The 25,804-nt window shown below is 38.3% G+C and overlaps 1 protein-coding gene and 1 long non-coding RNA gene across 4 annotated transcripts in view; both read left to right on the top strand.

Annotated features, from left to right (window-relative positions):
* Positions 1-25,804, top strand: part of Cfap20dc (CFAP20 domain containing) — a 244,874-nt gene that overhangs the window by 24,957 nt on the left and 194,113 nt on the right. The gene's annotated exons all lie outside the window — the stretch shown is intronic.
* LOC121140908 lies at positions 595-17,377 on the top strand. The gene is made up of 3 exons (XR_005877857.1): positions 595-1,924; positions 3,362-3,407; positions 16,851-17,377. It is a non-coding gene; the product is annotated as an uncharacterized LOC121140908 (long non-coding RNA).

Raw genomic sequence — 25,804 nt, 5'->3', positions numbered from 1 at the left:
TTAGAATCTGACAATGGTAAAAAATGAAACACTGTATTTTAAAGATAGATACCTAAAAGTGTGTGTGGCCCTTATACCTCTGCACCCTTTGATTCTGCCCTGCAGCAGTCTGAAGCTGAAATTGTATCTGAATAGATTTAATAACTTTAACCTGGATTTCAGTCTGAGATTTATGTTTATTCCAGAATTATTCTCTTGTTTTACCCATGCCAAGTTACATGGCTTTCGGCATGACATCTATATCTGCATCGCTAATCTTCATCAGTGAGTGGTAACAGAATCTGCTTATTGTCAGAGTTCATTGAAGACAGTATATATTTGTTTTTCCTAAGAAATTATAGGACCATGTAGACTTCAAAGCTTCCTTTTCGATCTCTATATTGTAGAAAATTGGAACATCATACCAGACAAAGCTTTACCCTCAGGCTAACTTAATGAAAGTTCCACTTATGTGACCTTTTCTGTTTTGTACTTAGTGAAGCAAAGACATGAGAAAAGAATTTTAATAAAAGTTCCAAGTCTTTCCCTGCCATCAAATTTGCACCTGCCTTTCCCACATCAGCCATGTCAGAAACAGCAGATCCTCAAAACCCTGAACTCAGAAAAGTACCTACAGCCTGCAGATTCGCACCTGTCCCTTTCATATACTAGCCGTGTTCTTCGCCTCTTGATAGCCACCGCAGTTGAGAGAATACCTAGATTTGATAACTTCAGGTCAGAGTGACATTGGTGAGAGCTTTTGAGATTGTGTCCATTTAACCAAACTCAAGTCACTGTGGGAAATTTGCTTTCTTATCTTTTTGGTCATTTTGATGCCTTCTTTGAAGAACATAATGGCTCCAGTCTCACTCCCAAGTTAGTTGTAAAAAGAGATGTTATCTAAACGCAAAGTACTATTCTGTTCAGTGAAATCCTTTTTTCCTTCGGTGAAATCTTTTATATCACCAAGTGAATCCATCTGTAAGCTACCTGTCTAAAATTGGGGAGAAAATGGCCAGCAGCAACTCCCTTTAAACAAGTGTCATAGAGTAGAGCTGACACTGCATGTCTCATTGTCATTTGAATGCATCTCATGTCTCATCCCACTTTCTATTTTTTCTTTTTAAAATCATCAGTATTTAAATCTCATTATTTTAACTATATCCAATTAAATGTACTTGCATAATCAGTATACTTTGTTACATGCATTAGTAAAGAGAGCACTTTTAGATGCTTTGCATACTGGCTTTCTCAACGTATTAAATTTGCATACCTTAAAATAGGTTTCATGTAGAAGTTTCAGAAAACACATGTGACAGGTATATAAATCAGATGCCATATGCTTTACTTGTTAAAATATGTTTGTAAAAGGTCTTTCCTCATGTCTTAATTTGGCTTCCTTCTTTAAATTATTTTTGTAGCACCCTTTCTGTAACCTAGATGTTTGTTCAAAGTGAAAATAAAATACCGGCAAGAGAAAATTTTCACATATGTATGTATTTGGAAGAATTCTTGTTCTGTAAAATGCTTCACAGTTTTTAAGCACTGAGTAGTTAATAATTGCTGTTCATCAGGGTATTAGGCAGTGTGATACGTGGGGCACCCATGAGCATGAGAGTCACTGCCATTTGTTAGTGGTGGTTCTGGCAGGGTGCTGAATCCTTTGAGCATGGCAGCCTCACCTGCACAGTGAGGACAAGATTAATACCTACTTATTGTGTAAGTGATTATGCTGTCAATATTGATTTATAACTTTTACATTACAGAGTACAGTGATGTTTAATACTTAAGTTACTCATCTGAAATATTTTAAAGTTGCCTATGAACTTTTCATGGCATTAGTCCCAGAAGAGAGAACTAAAATAGCTTTTCCTAACAAGCTTTCATCACTGTTGCCTCAGCGTTCTCAACTACAAAGAAAAGACTGGCATGGACTAAGAGAGAGGTGAGCTTTCCTACTTCAGTGTGGAAGCTGTTTGGCTACTCACTGGTAGCCATAGAGCTCATATTACAGTCTTGGTTCCAGCAGAGTCCATGTGACCAAACCAAGTGTGAGACCACAGATAGAGCGGTTCTGAGTGGACACTAGAGGTGACTTGACATTACGTGTGGTAGCAGAACTTTGATCTCTCCCCCTTTTTACTGCCCTTTACCTTCCCTCAGAAGAGTCCTTTAGGATGACAGCAAGTAAGGCTGTCTTTTTCTTTGGTCTACTTTCAGGAGATTGATTTTTTAATGCTGTGACACATAGCTTCATTTGTTTGTTTATGATTTGGAGATATATCTCTACTCATTTGCATCTCATTCTGTCTTACTGTATTTTATATTTATCCTGATAGTTAATCATTCAAATAAAAGGAATTTGAAACCGCTACAAAATAAAATGTTATAGGACTTATATATTCTTACTAATAAAATACATACATGTTTAATAATTTTGCTAATGGGACATTCTCATATATGTATGTTTTTCTCTGTAAGTATATACAGTAATATAGGATTCATTTGGCTTTTTTTAAGTTGGCACATATGACATATAAGGAAAATTTCTACTATGGGAAAATATAGCTTTAGAATTCTTGATTTTAAATTTCCATTAATTATGGGTATTTGAAAATAAATGTGTGTGTTCTTGTGTGTATGTGCACATGAGTGTAGGTACCCTGAAGGCCAGAGGCATCAGGTCTCCTGGAGCTGGAGTTTCAGGCAGATGGAAGTCATTGACATGGGTACTGACAATTGAACATGGGACCTCTGAAAGAGCAGTACCTATTCTTAGCTGATGTTGCATCTTTCCAGCTCCTAATAATGCTCATTCTGATGTATGGATTGAAATACTTTAGAATATTTAGCTGAATGCATCTTAGGGTAGTACTTAATGTAACTCACAGTGGTCATCTTTCTTCTGTACCTCCACAACCAGCTTGCCACCTTCAACCGGAACATGGAATATTTGAGGGCATGAACATACTGCATTCTGATGAGGTGCCCCATTCATAAAAGATACTGCTCGGATATTACAATAGATTGCAGCAGAGTTAGTTAGCCTTATCCGTAGCTATCAGTAGATGGTAGTCATATAGTTGTCATTTCTAAGTCTTTGAACTCCATTAGTTATTTTCAGTTTGTTGTGTTGTGTACTTTGGTGGGGGAGAAAAAGAAAGAATTATATTATGTTTCAAAGTTGGTGAGATGGTAATATTCACACTAAGAATTAAATTCACATAAATGAGTTTTAGAGCTAGATGAAAGAACATTTAAGATAATGTGGTATTGCTTTTTAAATGGGTCTATATTGCTTCTGTTACTTCAGAAATTATAATCTACTTTTCATTTTGAAATCTTACAAACATTTGGAAATGAACATGTTTGTATGTTTTAGATGAAGACAGGCTGCTGGTTCTCCACCAAATGGTTAAGATCCACAGGTATTGTTCAACCATTTTTTTTAAACTTGGGTAGTAAGACATAGCTAACTAAAAATGACATTGCCAATTTCGATTGCATTCAAAGTCTGTGTTTAATGTAACTGGATATCTATTTACTTTTAAAATAATTGGTATCTCAGTTTTACAAAGTTACAAAGTTTGATCTTGTGCAGTCCTGGCCTATCAGAATTTGCTGCGGTGTGAGTTCAATCCAAATGCCGTCAGTGGGCATCATAGACTTTTCTGGGGCTGATCCTAGTTAGCTCCCCTCCTCAGTTTACCACATTCCCCTTTCTTGCTAAAGTCAACTTGGTGCTGAATTCCTCACATGGCGTCATTTTGCTGACTCACGTTTTCATTCAACCTAGTTTTTTTTATTCCTTTACCTTTTAAAGCTTAGCTTTTCTCTAGGGGCAAGGCAGAATGTAGACTGTACTAGTTACTTTTGTGTTGCTTTGATGGAAACCCTGGCGGAAAGCAGAGAAAGGATTTAATTTGGCTCAGGGTTCAGAGACATAGTCGTCTATCCTGACAACAAAGGCATAGCAGCAGGAGCACAGCCCAGATTGACAGTTAGAAAACAGAGAGCAGGAGGAAGTGGGGCCAGAACTTTAATCTGAGAACTTGCCCCCAGTAACATACCTGTCCCAGTAAGCCCCCACCTCCCCAGACAGTGGTACCAACGGATGATGATCAAACAGGAGCCTATGGGGGAGTTCTCATTCAGACCACAACATTGATCCTCTGGGAGTATTCCCTGTGTCCTCCAGTTGTCCTAAGTTTCTGCTTCCTGAGTGTCCTCATAGTGGTAGACACGATTTCTTTGAAGGCAAGGATATAGCAGTTATTTCCATAGCACCAAGAAGAATTGTGTATGCAAGGTAAGTTCTTAATAATATTAGTTGTATTGTGAAATGTTTTGATGTACTATATGTTGCCACAAGTAGAAGTAAAAAACAGGAGAAAGGAATTAGATGGAAATAATTAGGGGTTTTGTTCAGCTTTCCTTTCTCAGTTCTTTGTTTCTGAGAAACTAATGAGTGGGTTGCAGTTCCTCCTTTCACTTGGCCTCCCATGTATCAAGCAAGTGTCTCCTAGTTCAGTGACATGATGACACCTCTATCAGATGAGGAAGGTTACATGTGGGTGAGGAGAAACAAATTTTCTCAAAAGGGACTTATAAGGCTGGACTGAAGCTGTTGAGTACCAAGTGTGACTGAGATGAAAACTGTTTGTAAGTCTGTAATAGAACTCCCCAAAGACTACTTTAATTAAAGCCAAGCAGTTTTCCCTGTTTATTGGAACACTTTGGTGATCTTACATTTTATATCTGTTTCATACTTAAAAGGCTATTACAATAAACGGTTCAAAACAATGACAATGAATTCTCAGTGTAGTTGGAGGTGGGTTGCATTTGTTAACACAAAATAGAAACAGCTGTTCTGTTTGGTATACATTCTTTTTTTTCCCCCTGAGGTTAAATACTATTGATTTATAATATGGAAAATAAAATATCTGAGCATTATTAAAAGCAGTACACTGTTATCGATATGTCACAGTACTTTCAAATAAATACACAAATAAGCCATATTTTAGACAGTGATGTGCTAATGTACTGTTTTTTAAATGTTTAGCAGCTCAATTTTCAATTATAGGGAATGCATAAATCTTAACCAATTCCCTATTTTTGAGTATAAAAAAAACTCTAAAGCCCCCAAAAGGCCCATGACATTGCTCTGGTTTCTTTTATTTTTCTTTACAATGTGTGTGTGTGTGTGTGTGTGTGTGTGTGTGTGTTGTGTGCACATATATGGGTGTGTACTTATGCCCATACATGTGGAGACTAGAACAAGAAATCAGATAATGTTCTCTGTCACCTTCAGTCTTGAGACTGTGTCTCCCTACCTGGAGGCCTGAAAGCTTAAAGCTGAAATGGTGATTTCAACTAAGCTATTGGCCAACACGCTCTTAGGATCCTTCTGTGGTTGCAGTGCTATGACCCCCAGTGCTCGGATGCATATACAACCATGCCAAAATTGGTTGTAGAGTAAGTACTTGTTAACACACTGAACCATCTCCTCAGCCCACATTCCTCAGGCTTCTTAGTTGCAATGCTAGGTCTAAAATCCCAGATTTCCTGACTCTTTGAGTCTCCTACCCACCCACATACACAGTGTTGGAGATTGAACTCAGGGCTTCATGCTAGCCAAGATTCCCCTGAGTGAGAATCTCCAAGAAGATTGCATGATAATCTTGGGCTCTGATGTATTTTTTTTTTTTTTTTTTTTTTTTTGGTTTTTCGAGACAGGGTTTCTCTGTATTGTTTTGGAGGCTGTCCTGGAACTCACTCTGTAGACCAGGCTGGCCTCGAACTCACAGAGATCCGCCTGCCTCTGATGTATTTTTAAGTGCATTTATTTCTGTAACTGCGGTGACCTGTTGGTTGCAAAGGGTTAATTCTGTTACTGCAATCCAGGTTTATTTATTCTCTCACTCCTGCCACTAAAAATCAACAGAAATAAATAGTATGAATCACAGCTAGCAAGGCAAAAGAAAGAAAAATAACTTCACAACTTTTTATGTGATCATTTACCTGAAGGACAAAACCATAGTCAAAGAAATGAAATACGCTGGTGTGCCTACCATCTGGAATCCACAGTGGACTCTCCTCTGTAGGAACACAGAGAAAGAAAGGCTTCCAAACAACTGTTATCATGGAAACTAGCAGTGCTAGCTAGCTATTGGCAACTCAAAACCCTCCCAGATGGCAGTCTGACTATGTATGTAACCTGAGGTCTGCACAGTTACCTGGCACTGAAAGGGACTTCACATCATCTCAGTGACTCCTCAGTGGGCTGTAGGATCCATCTTGAGAAGGGACCTGCTCTCTGAATTTGGATGGTTCTAGAAGGACTAGCCCACTGTGCTGCCTGAGTGGGAATGATGAACAAATGTCTTCTTCCTCTCCCTTCTCCCAGTCTTTAAGTCACAGCATCTCCCAGAGATGAAGCAGGAATGAATTGTGCATGAGCTACAAAATTCCTATGAGCTAAAGTGCTTATGAAACAGCAATGAAAACAGTTTAGGGTTGGAGTCACCAAAATGTGAAGAACTGATTAAAGCATCACATTAGGAAGGTTGAGAGCCACTAAGCTGGATCAAACAATCCAAAAGAATGAAGACTCAAGGAAATAAAATTTAGAGTTGAAAAAATAAGGTATTACAATGAATACCGTAGAATTATAATTTATTAACAGGAATAATTTTGAAAACTTGTATGTCAATAAATTGAAAAATACAGAGTAAAGGACAAGTTTCTATTGTATAATTTTAGCTTCTTTGTAAAAAATCATGTGTTCTTAGGTGTGTGGATTAGTGTCAGGGTCTTCAGTTTGATTCCATTGATCTAACTGTCTGTTTGTATGCCAATATCAAGCTGTTTTTATTAATACTGCTCTATAGGAGACCTTGAAGTCAAAGATGACGATGCCTCTGGAGGTTCCTCTGTTGTGCAGGGTTGTTTTGCCTATTCTTGTTTTTTTGTTTTTCATTATTAAATATTGCCCTTTCAAGGTCTGTAAAGAATTGTGTTGGGATTTTGATGGGGATTGCATTGAATCCATAGATAGCATTTGGTAAGATTGCCATTTTTACTGTATTAATTCTAACAATATATCCGTGAGCACTGAAAATCTTTCCATTTTCTGATCTCTTCTCTAATTTTTCTTTAGAGACTCAAAATTCTTGTCATATAGGTCCTTCAATTGTTAGAGTTATCCCAAAGTATTTTATACTATTTGTGGCTATTGTAAACGGTGTTGTTTCTCTGATTTCTTTGTCAGCCCATTTATCATGTGCATATAGTAGGGCTACTGATTTTTTGTTGTTGTTGTTGTTAATCTTGTATCCTGCCACATTACTGAAGTTGTTTGTCAGCTGTAGGAGTTCCCTGGTAGAACTTTTTTGACTCATTTATGTATACTATCATATCATCTGCAAATAGTGAAAATTTGACCTCTTCTTTTCCAGTTTATATCCACTTGATCTCCATTTGTCGCCTTACTGGTCTAGCTAGACCCTCAAGTACTTTATTGAATACATATGTAGAGGGTGGACAACCTTGTCTTGTCCTGAATTTTAGTAAAATTACTTAGCGTTTCTCTGCACTTTATTTGATGTTGACTGCTGGCTTGCTGTATATAGCCTTCATTATGTTTAGTTATGTTCTTTGTAGTCATGTTCTCTTCAGAACTTTATCATGAAGTGGTATTCGATTTTGTCAAAGGCTTTTTCAGCATCTACTGAGATGATCATGTGGGGTTTTTTTCTTTCAGTTTGTTTATATGGTGTATTACAATGAAAAATTTTCATGTGTGGGATGAAGTCTACTTCATCATAGTGGGTGGTTTTTTGATGTTTTCTTGGATTAAGTTTGCCAGTATTTTGTTGAGTATTTTTGCATCAGTTTTCATGAAGGAGATTGGTCTGCAGTTCTCTTTCTTTGTTCCATTTTTGGTTTGGATGTCAGGGTAAATGTGACCTCATAATAAGTATTTGGCAGTATTCCCTCCGTTTCTATTGTGAGGAACAGTTTGAGGAATATTGATATCAGCTCTTCTTTGAAATTCTGATAGAATTCTGTGCTGAAACCATCTGGCCCTGCGCTTTATTTTATTTATTTATTTTTATTTATTTGTTCATTCATTCATTTATTAGTTTTGGTTAGGAGACTTTTAATGACTGTTTCTATTTCTTTAGTGGTTATAGGTCTGTTTAAATTGTTTATCTGGCTTTGATTTAATTTTGGTATGTGGTACCTATTAAGAAAGTTGTCCATTTCTTTTAGGTTTTCCAATTTTATTTTTTGGAGTGCAGGTTTTTGAAGTATGACCTACTGATTTTTTATATTTCCCTTGAGTCTGTTGTTATGTCCCTTTTTTTAAATTCTATTTTTGTTAATTTGGATATTCTCTCTGCCTTTTGCTTAGTTTGGATAAGGGTTTGCCTATCTTGTTGATTTTTCTCAAGGAACTGCTTTCATTGTGTTCCATAAGTTTGGATATGTTGCAGATTCATTTTCATTGAATTCTAGGAAGTCTTTAATTTATTCATTTCTTCCTTGATCCAGTGGTGGTTCAGTTGAGAGTTGTTCAGTTTCCAGGACTTTGTAGGCTTTCTGTAGTTTGTCTTGTTATCGAACTCTGACTTTAGTCTATGGTGGTCCAATAAGATACAATGATTTTGTTGTTGTTGTTTGTTTTGTTTTGTTTTGGTATCTGTTGAGATTTGCTTTATGAATGAGTATGTGATCAGTTTTAGAGAAGGTTCCATGAGGTGCTGAGAAGAAGGTATATTCTTTTGTGTTTGAGTGAAATGTTCTGTAGATGTCTATTAAGTCCATTTGCGTCATAACATCTGTTAGTTCCCTTGTTTCTCTGCTAAGTTTCTCTCTGGCACTATTAATGAGTGGGGTTTGATGTATGATTTAAGCTTTAATGTTTCTTTTACAAATGTGGGTGCCCTTGTATTTCAGGCATAGATTTTCAGAAGTGAGATTTCATCTTGAGGGATTTTTCCTTTGAGGAATATGAAATGTCTTCTATCTCTTTTGATTGATTTCAGTTTGAAGTCTGTTTTGTTAGATGTTAGAATAATTGCACCAGCTTGCTTCTATGACCATTTGATTGGAAAATCTCTGCCTAACCCTTTGTTCTGAGGTAATAATGTCTGTCTGAAGTTAAAGTATGTTTCTTGTATGCAGCAGAAGAATGGATTCTGTTTTTTTACCATTCTGTTAGCCTGTTTTTATATATTGGTGAATTGAGTCCATTGATATTAAGAGATGCTATTGATCAGTGATTGTTAATTCTTGTTTCTTTTTTTTAATTTTGTTTTGGTGGTGGCGATGATAATGTATGTGTTTCCTTTGTTTGGGTTTTGCTGGTATGGTATTATCTTTTGCCTGTGTTTTCATGAATGTAACTAAGTTCCTTGGGTTGGAGTTTTCCTTCTAGTACTTTCTGTGGTGCTGGATTTGTGGATAGATGTTTAAATCTGGTTTTGTCATAAAATTCCTTGTTTTCTCTGTAACATGAGTTCTAATAGGTCTTAATAATAAAAGCCTGGAGTCAGATATAGGGGAAAATGCTGAGAGATCAGGGAGAAGGATGATGCAAGCCCAAGCCACCTGAACCTCACTAGCTTCCCAGTGGAAAAGAAAGCGAGTTCCTGTTTCTTCCAGCCTATATTAGTCTTTCTGTCCAGCCATCTCACTTCCTGTTTGTTCAGACCTCTATGATTAGATAGTGACAAGCTCCACCCTCTGATCTTCAGACACACTTTATTTTGTAGAAACAAGATGTCACCACATTTGTCCATCTCTGTTGATTGAAAGTGTTGATGGGTATAGTATTTTGGGCTGGCATCCATAGTCCCTTAGTTTCTGTAAAACAACTGTCCAGGACCTTCTGGCTTTTAGAATCTCCCACTGAGAAGTCAGGTGTAAGTCTGCTTTTGTTTGTTACCTGAATTTTTCCCTTTCAGCTCTTAAAATTCTTTATTCTGTATGTTTAGTGTATTGATTATTATGTGGTGGGGGGGACTTTTTTTTTTGGTCCAACCTGTTTGGTGTTCTGTAAGCTTCTTGAACCTTTATTATCATGTTCTTCTTTAGGTTGGGGAAGTCATCTATGATTTTGTTGAACATGTTTTCTGTGCCTTTAAACTGGGATTCTTCTTCTATCCCTATTATTCTTAGGTTTGGTCTTTTCATGGTGTCCCAGAGTTCCTGGACGCTTTGTGTTAGGAATTTGTCAAATTCATCATTTTACTGATGAATCTGTTTCCTCTGTTGTATCCTCACAACTGAGATTCTTTCTCCATCTCTTGCATTCTGTTGGTGATGCTTACATCTGTAGTTCCTATAGCCTTCCCCAGATTTTATTTCCAGAATCCTCTCTTTTTTTTATTATTTCTATTTCAGTTATCAAGTCTCTAACCACCTCTTTCACCTGTTTGATTTTTTTCTTTGAACGATTTATTGACTTCTTCTAATTTTTTGTTTATCTTTTCCTAACGGAACTTTTAATTTCATCTTTAAGAGCACATACCATCTTCATAAAGTAAGTTTTAAGTTTGTTTTCTTGTGTTTCACCTGCATTGGATTGTTCAGGTTTTGGTGTTGTGGGATCACTTTGTTTTGGTGGTACCATATTTCTCTTTGGGTTATTGAATATATTTTTACACTGGTATTTACTCATCTTTTCTTCCAATTGATGTGGTTTGTGCCTGTGCCTATGCAGTCTGCTGGGGATACTGTGGGGGGGGGTTGGCCATAGGGAGGATGTTCAGGTGTGTGGGGTTGGGTGGCAGAGTGTGTCTTGGAGGGACAGAGTCCATTGGCTAATGGGGTTTGGGGCACAGCTTGGAGGCAGATCTCTCACCTGCCTGCATGTTTCCAGCTTTACTTTTACTATTCTCCTTCAATGCAGTACTAGAAATCTAGCCAGAGCAATTATGCTAGAAGAAGGAATGGAAGGAATACAAATAGGAAAGTGAGCCGCAGATCATCCTTGTTTATAGATGATACCATTCCATTTATAGAAACATCTAGATATAGGATTTCCTGTTCACATTCACACCCATACTTTCTCCCTCTTTCTGTCTCCCCACTTACAAACACACACACACACACACACACACACACACCAGTTAATTCAGTAACAATATAAAATGTACATACAATAATATTTAGCTTTTATACCAATAGTAAATTTCTTGAGAAAGAAAAATTGTAAAGCTCAATAGCCAGAAAAATAAGTAGAAATATGTAAGAATAAGCTTAATTAAGAAATAATGGACCTCTACAATGAAAATTATAATACATTGATGAAATATATTGAACATGACACTAAAATGTGGGAAGACCACTCATATTCATGAATTGGGAGGATTAATGTTGTCCATATCTCCCAAACAGAGCTACAGGTTTTCCCAACAGAACAACAATAATATTCCTAGAAACACTAGAGAAACTCAATTGTGAAATGTATATGGAAGCACTAAAGACTCTAAACTGAAAAATTATGAACAAAAAGATCAAAACTCCCACAATATATTATTTCAGGACACACTGTAAAGCCAGAGAAACACAGTATCCTGTATTGGCATAAAACCAGTCATACAGCCCAGTAAGTAGACAAGATTAGTGGCCCCAGGAATCAGACCAAACATCTACAGTCAACTGATTTTTGTAAAGTTGCCAAAAATATATGAGAAAAAGAAAGTCTCTTTAAGAAACTTTGCTGGGCAAATAGAGTGTGTTCATTCAGAAAATTAAAATGTATTCTCCTTTGCCATACATAGTATCCATCAAAACAGATCAGAGATTTAAAATAAGACCTGGAACACCAAAAGAACTTGTGTTAGTTACTTTCTGTCGCTGTGATAAAATGCCATAATCAAAAGCAACTTAGAGAAGAAATGGTTCATTTTAGCATATGACTCCAGAATGAGAGTGTGGTGGTTTGGATGAGAATGGCGCCCATAGGCAAATAGATTTCAGTGCTTGACTATTAGGGAGTGGCATGACTTGAGAGGGATTAGGAGGTGTGATTGGTTGGAGTTAGTGTAACTTGTTGAAGGAGGTGTGAAACTAGGATGGACATTGAGGTTTTGAAAGCCCAAGCCATTCCCAGTGTCTATCTCTTCCTACTGATTACAGATGTAGTACTCTCAACTACTACTGCAGTACCATGTCTGCCTCCACACCGCCATGCTTTCCACCATTACGATTACAGACTCAACCTCTAAACTGTAAGCCACTCCAATTAAATGTTGCCATTATTGTGGTGTCTCTTCACAACAGTAGAAACCCCAACTAAGACAAATGGCCTATGGTAGGCTCATAGATTTGAATGCTTAGTCATTATGGAGTAGCACTACTTGAAGGAGATTAGGAGGTGTAGCCTTGTTGAGGTATATCACTGTAGGCAGTGTGCCACTGGGGTATGCTTGGGTATGCTTTGTGGTTTCAAAGCCCAAGGCATCTCAGTGTTTCATTCTTCTTGTTGCCTATGGATCCAGATGGAGTACTCTGAACTTCTTTTTCATCACTTGTCTGTCCACATGCCACCATGCCTTCCACCATGCCAATAATAGTAATGAAATTGTAAGTCAGACCCAATTAATGTTTGCCTTTGTATGTATTGCTATGCTTGGGTGTTGGTGGTGCACGCCTTTAATCCCAGCACTCAGGAGGCAGAGGCAGGCAGATCTCTGTGAGTTTGAGGCCAGCCTGGTCTACAAAGCTACACAGAGAAACCCTGTCTGGAAAAACAAAAAAATAAAATAAAAAAGAGTTGACTTGGCCATGATGTTTCTTTACAGCAACAGAACAGAGACTAAGACAGATAATGCCCTTCATGACAGGGAAGGCCAAGCAGGAAGGATAGTAGAAGCCAGAAGCCAGATGATCACATTTCATCTGTACACAGGAAGCAGAGAAAGCACAGACAATTATTACAGATTTTTGACTCTGCAGAGCACAATCTACCCTGATTAATCAAGGAAGTTTATATAATATTTAGGTGGCCTTAGAATCCCAGGTTAGTAGTGTCAACTAAAATACATTGCCTAGAACAAGAGTGCCATTGAAGAGTCTAATGAAAACTTTGGGCTACTATTTTCCTCTGAATAGCAATGGAGGTTCTCAGAAAAATCTATAGATGTTACTTTCAGGTGACTTCTAATGTATTTACTAAGGAAAAACATTCATTTACATACATTGTACAATTTTCAAAACCATTAATCATTGATATAGGTCTATTGATCTGTCTGTTGTTGTCTTATGATTAGAGTCCTTGTGTGCATTTCTGGAAAGAATTGTATGCAAGTTCTATGTCCTTCTCGATAGCGTTTCCTAGAGGCATCTGGCATTCACATGGGATGACACATTTGTCACGTGAAGTGTTATCCATCACATTGCCTCACAGTGAAGTTACTATGTGTTTAGTCATTTTGGGAGACTATAACTTGGGACTACATAAATACTTTGCTTCTCATTCACTTGTTTACCATAATGATTTCTGCTTAAAATAAATATTAATGTGAGGACAATAAAATAATATGAATTCTAAGTTATCTTCTAATGATGAAAATAAGAACCAAGTGTGGTGGTCAACCTTTCTTGGCTGTCTGCCTAGCATATTTTGCCACATAGTTCTCTCGCTAAATCACCTGAAACTTGTTTATGTACCTCCCCCAACAGCAACCTTGTATGTCTAAGAAACTGCAGGTCCTAGTGTGATGTTTTATAGGTCAATTAACCCATCCTTTTCAGTCATGTTCATCCTTGAGAGGTAGCAATATGATACATGTTTAGCCAACTTGAGGAAGTTTTAGATTTTGTTTGGGGTGTTGGACAAGGAGCACTTGTTTGTGGCTGAACTCATTATTTTATAGAATAAAAAATCTATATAGATCAGAAGGGGAATATTATAGAAAAAGTGGGTCATTAATTACAGTTTTGAGACTGTAAGTCAGCACAGTAGGTCTTGAAGTTCTTTGGTTTTCACTAATGTGAACTATTGTAACAGTTTTAGGTGAGTTAACTTGAATTTGCTTAGTTCTGTTTCTCCTACTAACAAATAAGTACTAATAATTTTTTCTTGGCATTAAAAATGGTAAGAGAAATGGATGATATTTTGTCAGCAACCAAAATATAAGTACAGTTTTTTTGTGTCCTTGCCAGCTTGGTGATAGAAGCTTGGCATAGGCTTCGAAGAGGTTACAGTGGCAGGACGGACACTAATGATCCCATCCACTAAGACATGGGAGTCATTTATAGTAGTGAAGTTGCTAGACTGTGGAGAAAGGCTAGCTGTATTTGCACTCATTTATCACTATGAGTGAATGAACACTGGGAAGCCACATGTTGGTATGTTAGGGTCACATGAAATACAAGGGAGTCATTGCAGGTGGGTATGGAAGCCAGCATTAGAAAGGTTTCCCCCTTCACTCTCTCCCTCTCTCTCCCTTTTTCCCTCACCCACTTTATTTTCATTACCTTCCTCCCCAACTCTTTCCTCCTTTCTCTCTCTTTTTATCTCATAGGTATTTCTGTGTTTCTGGTTCATTTCAAAGCCTACCAACCTAATTGTATAACACCTAGTTGAGAATATGGTGGTTAGATGAAACATTTAAACTGTCCACTATTGTTCTTTAGTATACACATAGTTTCAGTAAATCTGCCCCTTCAGGTAAGGAGAACAACCATGAGAAAATTTAAAGTTAACTGCTAAAAAATAATTATAGGTGCCACAGTCAGCTGAGAGCATCTTAGGTAGAAAGCTTTGCCCATGACATTTTTCTCTCTCGGGACTGCTGCCTCTCAGTAGTATCAGGTTTTTCTCTCATTTGAATCCTCCTAAGATGCCAGCTATCATTTTAGGTCATGAGGGCTGATGCAATCATTCCCAGATTGTGTTTTTTTGTTTCACTGAGGCAGTGCATCACAAAGTGTGGTTCTGGCACCAATGACATTGGATCTGCAAATTCCCAGGCCCCACTCCAGAGTACTCAAGAGAGAAAAAGATGGTCCCTCTCAGAACAAGTATTTGAGCAAGCTGTCCAGATGCTGCTGCTGTAACTGAGCTAGATCACAACTGTCATCTTGAGTTCATTCAAAGGTATCCAGCATTTGTCTTCTTACCAGCCTCCAGCCCTAGCAGTTGCCTGGTTTATGAATTTAGAACCCCAGACCAGAATTCCTCACAGTGCTTCATGAGCAAACCCTGATGTCTGGCTTCTAAACAGTAGATCAGTCTTCCAACAATGTAAAGGTTGCTGCCCTCAACTCTAGACCCTGCATCTCTAAGGTTTAGTCTTAAAAGCAGACTCCATGTGTTCAGCATTTTAAAGACATTTTCTTATGTATCATCAGAAGTTCAAATGGAGAGGAGGACATTTGTAATTTCTTTAGTATGATACTGTATTGCACTTTTGTGGAGAGTTTTTGAGGAACCCAAGCGAGGCAACTGTGAATCAATTGCTGTAAGATTTGGTAATGTGTTGGCAGGAGCTGACTCTTGCCCCTCACCCCTCACCATCTCCCTACTGTTTCTCTTTAACTCCCTTCTCCATTTTCTGCTTCTTCCTCCTTCTGTGTCTTTCCTTCTCTTTTCAGTTATTTATTGTCCTTTATTTGCCCATCATTTGTCTTTCTGTCTTCTCCTTTGGTTTGTAGGATTCTCTTGCTCATCCTCTTCTCTCACTTCTGCTTCTAGGAGTAAACTTATTCAGGGGAGAACGTGATTGTTCAAGGGCCCCAGGAGATGCTAAATGACATGTTTACCACCCTGGATGCTAACCACAGACTTTTTTTATTTGTCCTAAAAGGAGTATGCAGGTTCTGAGACCTCTCTCTCTTCTGCCCACTAAACTAGAAATGAACCTTATGCTCATCAGTTCTCAGGCCTACTGTGCCCCCACATTTTGATCATATAAATAATTGGATTGCTGTGTTTAGCGCCTCTCTCTTGAGTGGGGGTGGATGGGGGTGGGACTCTCATGAGTAGCATTTGCCAATTTCTGTGGCATAAATAGTCCCACCACAACTGATTTGAAGCTGTTACTCTGGATATCACCCACTACCCACAAGAGCCTCGCTAAAGGTGGCCACAGTGGAGCTCAGATGTCAGTCAGACCTGTCTCCACAGTCCAGGAAGCTCCTCATTTGCACCGCTGGCTCCACTAATACACATGTTTGGGGTTTGCCATTAGTGTGTGCAGCACTGTAATTTGAAACAGCAGATATCTATTCACACTCGAACAGACTCCCTTTTCAGCACCACCATTGAAATAATTAACAGCAGCAGTATATGATAATTGTCACAGCACTACCTTTTAGTCTGATTAAGTAAAATCCAATTGCAAACACTGCCAAAAATATTTAAACCTTTCACTGATTTGCAAACTGTTACTCCCTCTCATATGTCTGAGCTCAGTCAAAATACCACTTGAATTGACATAACTTTTGGGAATATAAATGTCATGAGATTTTAGTTAATATTCAGCCAAAAAGTAAAATATCACACAGTCCCCTTATTCCTTGTATTTACATTCTACATCATTTTGGTGGGCTTTTTCTTATTCTTAGGTAGCCTCACATCATGTTTTATGATAAATTCTTTCCAGCAACAGCTTTGCATACAGATGGAAATGTTGGGAATTGGGATTGGGCTGATTTTTGTTTTTATTTTGTTATGTGATTGATCTGGTCAGTGAACAAGAAATTCTTCGAGGCCATCCATCACTCCAGGCAGCCGGTGAGCTAAACCTTCTAACTCACTGCTTCCAGTCAGTCATGCAAGATTTGGGTTGTAAATATTGAATGTACAAACAACTGTTTAAATTTGCTCTCCTATCTGTTTTATGCAATTTCAGGAGATCAGCAAGCTGATATGTTGTTTAGTGGCAAGAAGTGGAAAACAGTGAGTTCAGCATCACCCTTCCATACGTCACAGAATTCATGTTGTTGACAAATATTTGGATCAAACTAATTTTTACTACCTTAAGTTAAATTAGCATTAAGCCCACCAAGCATGTAATTTATGTAGCATTTTTTGGATTTTATAGTTGAACAGTATTACTGTTAGTAAATTTAGCAATCTGTCATATATATAGTAGCCAATTGTTAAATACTTCTGTGAATTTTGTTACCTCGTTACAGTAACAAAAACAGGGTATTATTTGGAAAATATTTGGGCAGGAAAGAAGATAGCAGCTGGTTTGTCCATTATGGTGAGCATGTGGAATACTGAGTGTGTGCAGGTGCCAATGCTTCTGTTGGAGTTCTAGCAAGCGCACACACTTTCATTGGTATTGGTATGCATAATAGATAAAATGCCAACCGTCTGCTTGGACTCCTAAAAGTCTTTTTGTATATAATAAATTTATGTGAACTTCCAAAATCCCTGTCTTCAACTTATTGTTCAGATTACACTACCCTGGGCCACCTTTTCAAGTAAAAGATGTGCATCGAAGCCTTCATTAATAACAAAAGGAACTGATTCTTGAAGAAAAATGATTCGTTTCCCTTCTAGGCTTGCAGGTGTTCAACAGCATGTCATGTGGCAGTAGGATTACAGCAGAGCAGCTGGACTGGCTGCTCAGGGTAGCTGGGCAGGCTACTGTGATAGGCACTGCTCACTGCTGAGACTCATTCCCTCTTTCTTGAAAACTATGTTGGTCAGGATAGCCATGAACCCAGATACTTGGCCAATGAAATAAAAGTGAAACTTTCTGGGCAGGGCTCCTTTCATTGGCCGTAAGTAGACTGCATGACTATCTCTAGCCACAACATAGTCAAGGAAGGTGAGTTGATTTAGTTGGATTTGTGGCTGTCCTGGCCAACTCTGCTGCTAGTCTCTTTCATCTGATTTTTGTTTTGTTTTTGTTGCATTATTCTTCCCTCTTTTTTGCTTCAACTATGACTGCAATGCAAGAAAATGCAGCGTGTATACAAAGACCAGAGGTGACCTATTAGAACATGCAACCAGACACTATGAGTCGGGTGCTATTCTAGAGCAGATGGAGTGAATCAGCGTTATTGTCATTTAAGCTGCTGTTGCTGAACTGTTCTTGGAGCCTAACACTTTCCTAAGGATATCTAATATCTAAGTCTTCATGAGGTTCTACATTTTCTTCTATTAAAACATGGCCTACACTGGAATTTTAAAATCAATATTCACTTGTTGCTACATGGTAATGAACTAGACCAGCATTGCTTTATTAATAAACCTTGTCACTTACAAATGAGTACAAAAAAATCACTAATAAAGTATTTATGGTGAGAAAGTTTCTTCATCTAAGCAGTTTCATCTCTCAAAATTTCCAAATTTCCTTCTTTTCTTTCTCAATCTGTTCCTGTCTCCTCACTGTTCAGTGATCAAAGCTCCAGGAAGGAAATCAGATTCTAAACTGTAGCGACAACATTGTATGTTCTAGAGGTACTGTCAAACATGCAAAGAGCTGCTTTATTATTTCCCTCCCAGGATCTGTGATGTGATGCTCTCAAGGTTTTTCATTTTGGCTCAAGTCGTCATACCCAACCAAATCCACTGCCTACTCTTCCTTTTTCTGTTGCTGTCCCCTTGGATCAAATTGTCCACAAGACTGCTGTGTTATTGGTAGGATCTGTGAACCAGTACAGCCTTCCACTCTTTCAAGTTACCGTTTCTCTCACTTCTATGCCTATTTCATATATATATATATATATATATATATATATATATATATATATATATATATCCATCCATCTGTGAAATCTCACTGTTACTTTAAACTGACCTGGCTTTTCCTAATTGAATTAGTGTCTCTTGTAACTGTCGTGGTTTCTGTAACATTCCTTCTGCATTCTGTAATGCATTTGTTTGGTTGATTGGTAGTTATTTGCAGGTCTCCCTTTTCTTGTAGACCGTGATTTCCACGTAGAGGTGAGTTGTGTTCTGTTTTTCAGCTCTGCTATGTAAGTTAGCATTTGGAAAGGAACAAATATTCAGAATTTAGAGGATATTTTTTCTAACAAGAAAACAATTTAAATTTTCAGTACTTCTTCATTGTGTACTAAGATTATTTTATTCCTAAATGTGACTCTTGAGAGTAAGACACTGCTTGTGGTTCATACTCATCTGCGATGAGATTCTTCCTGCCAGCCTGGTCCTGATGGAGAGATTGATGGGAACTAAGTTACTTTGACTGGGACAAACCTAAGGGTGAAGGTGGCTTTGGTGGTGGAGGTAGAGGCAGAGGAGGTTTTTGGGGCCAAGGTGGTGGCACAGGAGGAAGAGGTGGATTTGCCGGAAGAGTCCAGGATGCTTAGGAGTCGAGGAGGATTCTGGGAAATGTATTTAAGTGTGGGGGTCCCCATGTGATCCCAGAAAAAAGACAATGAGGTTGCGTCCTTGGTAAAGAATATATATTAGTAATTATGGGTTAATAATTAAGTCAGAGATAGCAATTAAGAAACCTTAGCAAATGGCCATTAGCTTCATAATTAATATAGTGTCCTGTGTTTTATTCGGGGGCAGAGACTGCATTGGGATCCAGGCAGCTGGTGGGAAACAGTACATATTGCATAATGGTGCCCAAAGTTGGTTGCATTAATTTCCATGTAGAATGACAAAAGCTTAAAAGGGATTTTAGAAACAGAAGAATAGAAAGAAACATGGCCTCTTGGTAGCTCTGTTTTGCTAGAGACAAGCAGAGACTTGTGCGGCCAGTGCTGGCAGTAAACTTACACCTCCATATTGTAAAGACAGCAGTTAAAAGAGTCATGGCTTTGATTTTAGCAATGTTGTTTAGCAGATAACAGACATGTGACCAGAAAAACAAAGATTTACAGTAAAGTCAAGAGTCAGATAAAATAAAACCTCTAAAAGTTTTATAGTGTGATAAAAAATATATGTAGGCTTGGAAGAGAAAAAGAAACAGGATAATGCCTGGGTGTGGTGGAACGAGCCTTTAATCCCAGCACTGCAGAGGCAGAGGCAGGTAGATTTCCACAGAGAAACCCTGTCTCAGAGAAAAAATAGATAAATAAAAGTAAAAGAAATAGAGTAATAAAAAAGCCACGTAAAGATGAAAAGTACAGAGAGAGTCTGGATACTGTATGCTATCGTGTTGTCTTTGAATTGTTTGACTGCTATAGAAATGCAGCAACAACTGCTAAAAGAAATGCTACTGAATTAATCCAATTTATATATTTTAATAATACTTTGACTTCTAAATTGAAATATAAGTACAGGTTACTTGGGAAAAGAGTTTTTGCTAGTGTTTCCACAGAAAATGAAAAGCTGTGGATTCCTTCCAGAATTCTATGGTTTGATGAAGCAAGACCCCCTGAAACGGTGTTTCAGGTGATCCAATATCTCAAAATGCTGAGATGATGTAGCCTTACAGACTACAAAAAACAAGGACTTAGCCAGGTTTCTGTGTTTTGTCATGATCCCCACGGTATGGACAGCACCCCCAACCAGCAGGAAGCAGTTTGGAATGAACAATGCCCAAATTCCCAAATATTATTTATGAATTTTTGTTTTCATTTAAATGGGGTTGGTTATAAATGGTTAATTATCACAACCAATCCCTTTATAAAGGTAAAAGGGAGATTATGGTACAGAAGTGAATACTTTGTATTGGAATGAATTGTCATTTATTGATACAAATCTAAGATCAATTTTGTGATTCATCAGTTACTCAAGAATTACCCACCAGGGTCATTGCTACACACACCTTTCATTAACCTACTGCTATGGTTTTCTTACATAGTGTATATCTTTTATTGATTCACACAACACACATTTTGCACAGTTTGCACAGATGCCTCACTTTGTAGATGGCTCTGTATGTGCATAAAGCTTTCATGCACCTTTTCCAAACATTGTTAGTCATCCTGTTATGTGTGTATAGTTAAAATGTAGTAATACCCACTCCTTCCCCACCGGAAAGGAGACCACAGTTGGTTGAATCCTCAGGTATAAAACCTGTAGAGTCAGAGGACTGACTTTATAGAAAGAATGAACAGCCTGGGAAGTAGAGGCTGCTCATGGTTAGCCTGGGCCTGGACTATACTGTAGGCTTAGTTTGATTAAGTTCATTACTGCTTCAGATCTTTTGAGGGAGAGGTCAGAGCCATCCCTTTGCAGGCCTGGAACTCTGACTCCAGGTGGAATTGTTGCAGATTTCCATATGTGTGACAAACTGGCTAAACATTAGTGTCCTCTGTTTCAAAGTTCAGATGTCAGGTCCTATGACCACTAGTTCTCTTTGCCCTCCATCCCATAGCTAGACTTCTTTTCTTTCTAAGATTGTTTCTTTCCTGCCTTTGTTGACCACATTTTTGTCAAGTAGATACAAGATAGAGTCATTTTGAAAGGACTCGTAATTGAGAAAATGCTTCCATAAGATTTGCCTATAGCACACTTTCTTAATTACTGATTTTTGTAGAGGGTCCAGCACACTATGGGTGGTGCCACCCCTGGGCAGCTGTGGTCCTGTGGTATATGAGAATGCAGGAAGAGAAAGCTAGTAATTAGTGTTCCCCCATAGCCTCCATCAGCGTTTCACTCCGGGTTCCTGCCTTTAATTCCTGCCCTTAGTTCTCTGATGAGCTGTGAGCTGTAGGATAAATTAACCCTTTCCTCTCTGAGTTCCTGAATGATGATGTATGAACTGTAAGATAAATAAACTCTTTCCTCCTTGTGAGTTGCTTTTGGTCATTGTATTTTATCACAGCAATAGAAACTTAACTAAGACCCTGACCATCAGTCCAAAGTGTATGGAGAAATGATGCTCCAAATGACACTGTAATGATAAATGGCACACTTACTGAAAGTAAAACTAAGTATTTATTGTAGAAATTACTCACAAGAGACCAAACAAGTAACCCAGATGAGCCCAGTAGTTTTCCTGCTGCCGAACCGGAAGCCGAAATCCGGAAAAAGCGACCAAGACTTCCGTTCTTCGGTCTTTTATGCCTTCCCCTGTAACGCCCCCTAGCCATGCCCAAAAGTGGGCCCGGCTAGTGACGTAGTTCACCGCCTACGTACGTATATGTCTTTACGTCCATCCGTATATGTCTTTAGTCATGCCTAAAGTGGGTGTGGTTAGCGGTGTGGTAAACCGTTCTTTTATTACCTCATCTGTATGCGCCTCTAGTAATTCACATGGTTAATGGCAGCATACAGGCTTCCTCCTACAGAGAAAGACTCCCCCATACTCTGTGAAGGCCTACAGTTCTTTGGAGGATATTTCAGCTCTCCTGGGTCCTTGCTGACCTCTGGTAACTGAATCCCAGAACTCAGCAAATACAATTCCCCCTGCCCTCTTATTGCTTGTACATATCATCAGCACTGGAGACCCAGGAAAAAGTTGGCAGACAAGGGCAACTTGCCTTATAGTGGGGGTTTCTCCAAATTCTAATCATTCTAGGCTAATGCAGCTATCATAAACTAGGCTGCTTTCTTTTCATTCCCATTTGAGACTGATTTCTTGTCTTTCTTCTGCTCTGTAGAAATAAAAGCAGTGGTGGGTCTGTCTGCTTTTATGAAGAGCTCATCTATACCTGGAATTTAGTTCATTAAGTCTTTTTGTGTGATTGTCCTGATGAGTGCTTTTTTTGTGTGATTTTATAGTTGTTAGACTTGTTCTGTATCAGGGTATGAGAGTAGCAGTTTTTACAAATGATAAGAGTAGAACCTCCCCTTTCTTTCTTATCCAACAATTGAGTTATATTTCCTTACATCCATACCTCTGTGTGTGTAGGTTATAGAGGTGTGTGTGTGTAAATATATGTACACACATATATTCAGATAATTATATATGTAGAAAACACAAAAGTGTGGGGATTTAAAACATGTTTTGTAAAAGTTTATTTTATGTGAGTGTGTATCACATCAGTGCCTGGTGCCTGCAGAGCTAAGAGGGTGTCGGATCCCCTGTAACTGGAGTTATTGAAGGTTGCAAGCCACCATGTAAGAGCTTATAACTGAACCTTGCTCCTTTGCAAGAGCAACAAGTACTTTTCACTGCTGAGACATCTTTCTAGCTCCTTAAAATATTTTTCATTGGTGAATAATCATCTTATAGTTACCTTTGTCCTATATATCCAAATTAGTAAAAGAACTATTAAAACTGTAGAAATTATTTCAGCTTTCTTAGAGAAACAATATTCTTGCTGAAAGCTGTTGGTCATCACCTAATTCTGTGTGTGTAAGACATTTTGTAAATGAGAACTTCATGCTTCATATTGTTTTTTATGCCTCATGAAATCTAGACATGGAAGTAATCAATACTTATATTTTATTAATTCACAAATACTGTAATCTGTATTGAAAGAAAGACTCGGATGATGAAAATATTTAATTATGTTAATGTATTGAAACTTTTATCACAGTAAAAGGTAATGATTCAATGATATCTATTATCTACCTGGAAATATAGGTAGGACGTTAAGCAAGATGTTATCAGTCTTATTTTACATCCATGTCATTTATCTAAAGATGTATAGAATGACAAACAGAAAGTACTTAATTAATATAAAATGCTATGATATCAGAATCCATGCATGTCATAGTTTTATGTTGTTGTCTCTCAGTCAAGTGCTAATTGTCACAACAAAGTGCTTAAGCCTACATGTATCAGCTAACTTCTGCACAGCAAACTAAGTTGAACCTTTTGAATGATATTTGGATGTCTTCTTTCCCAAGCACCTTTGGGGCAGTGAAGTCGGGTGATCTGGACTGGGCTTAATTGGGTTAATGTGCTTGAAGCATGGATGTAGCTGAGCGTGGCGGCTCACCGAGGTTTGAGCTCCTCATGTGCTCTTCCAGGTCAATGGTTATAAAACAGAAACTGCCAAGGCCCGTCCCTGGGGTGGCATGCACACAGCTGAGTGAGTAGGCACACACAGCTCCAAGCTTGAAACTACCTACTATCCCTTCTCTCCTGTTGGTTAAAGCAAGGTCAATGTATTACCTGTAGTTAAGCAAAACCATGCTGAGAATTAAGAATTAGAGACTAATCCTGCCCAACTGGTTGGGAATTACAAAGTTCCATGGAAGAACATATGGACAGGGAGCCTGGTGATACACGGGAGCCAACGTATTATTCTCTGAAAGAAGCTGGCTCCAAGTGCCCCAGAACCCCACTGTAGGTGTTTTCTCTGGGAAAGCCTAGGACCGCAAGGTGGGTGTCACAAGTCTCTGAGAATGCAGTCTGTGTTGGCATTTGCTGAACTAGAGGCCTGTCTCAGGTTTACCAGAGGTGGCAGCTGATGAAAGGAACACAGTGAGACAGTCTATGGGCTTGCACTGACTGTAGTACTCAGGGCCCAGCTAACGAGGTAGCAGGCTCTGCTTAGCTTCACCTGACAGTACCGGAAGAACAGGCCCAGTTTTACGCTGTCTTTCCGATTTTCAAGAGGATTTAAAATTCTCCAGATCATTAAAATAATGATAACCCCCAATCTTAAAAGGTAAGCAAAGCCAGGAATTTATCAAGTGCACTACAGTAATGACTATTAGTAAGAATTTCTTAAATTGCTGTGAGAGTCTGTATATGGTGTATATACATACATAGATATATACATGTATGTTGTGTGTATGGTGTATATACATACATAGGCATATACATATATGTTGATTTATAGACAGACCATTTATGTATATTATATTCATGAGATTGTGTGTGTGTGTGTGTGTGTGTGTATGTGTGTGTATGTGTGTGTGTTTCAGATGCTGTCTCACTGTGTGTTGCCAGGGGCGGCCTTCAGCTTGCAGTCCTACTTTAGCCTTCTGTATAATGACATTACATGAGCCACTGTGTGCAGTATGTATTCATATGACACATTTGAACAATTATATGTCTTATTATTGTGGCTCTCATATATTTTTCATGCCTCGTGGAAGACTTGAGGGTTCAAACTGGAATGAAGTCTCACTGTCTTCCATGTTCTTGCTGGGTGCCATAGACAGACCTGTGCTTGTATCATGAATTTATTGAGCATCTGCTATACACTAGAAACAGCTCCAGCCTGCTATGATAAATCTGTGCACAAAGCAAGGATCCCTGCTCCCTCTGAGTTCATGGTCTCTCTTTTTGCAGCGTGAGTGCCTTGTCCTAAAGCTGTATCACCATCTCATTCTTGAAAGTGTTGGCCATAGAAGCCTTTTCATTCAGCTGCCTCAGGACCTTTATCGGGTAGGAACAGAGGCAGCAGCAGTTGGTATATTTAACAAAGAGACAGTGTCAGTTAATCTAGTGTGTCTGCTAAGTGAGCTGCTTGTGTATTTAGTTTAAGCAAAAGCAATTTTAAAAAGAGCCCTTAGTAACTGAGGGAAATGAAGGTGAAATTAGAAAACCTTCATGTTGTTGCAGGAACTGATTCTCTTCTATTAGGCTCTGCCTTCTTCCTGGAGATTAGTTTCACATCTCTGCTGATGTATAGTGCAGTGAGGATTGACTAATCTTTATCACCGTCAGGTGTAGTTTATCATTTAGTCAGATACATCAGTTCTTCCATTTTCAAGTCATGAAAACAGATAGCAAATGTCTTTAGATTTTTGTTCCCGCAATTGTGCTTTCATTTCTATGTGACTAGACATGTGACCACTATGAACACGGTGGGCATTATCTGTAATTTGGATCTTTAATGGAGATACTTATGGGTTCCTTTGCCATATATCTGTTGATTTAGAAATATAGAGAGCAATAATATAAATATAATCAAACTCTAAAAGCAACCTATGATGTGCTATTTGGGAACATAACTTGCCATATAGAATCAACATCTGAAGCTCTTCAGTTGATTAGGCTGCGGAACACCTATAAACACCAAG

This window comes from Mesocricetus auratus, unplaced genomic scaffold, assembly GCF_017639785.1.
Source record: "Mesocricetus auratus isolate SY011 unplaced genomic scaffold, BCM_Maur_2.0 Super-Scaffold_100006, whole genome shotgun sequence".
Classification (NCBI taxonomy): domain Eukaryota; kingdom Metazoa; phylum Chordata; class Mammalia; order Rodentia; family Cricetidae; genus Mesocricetus; species Mesocricetus auratus.
This window is presented reverse-complemented; position numbering and strand designations above follow the sequence as displayed.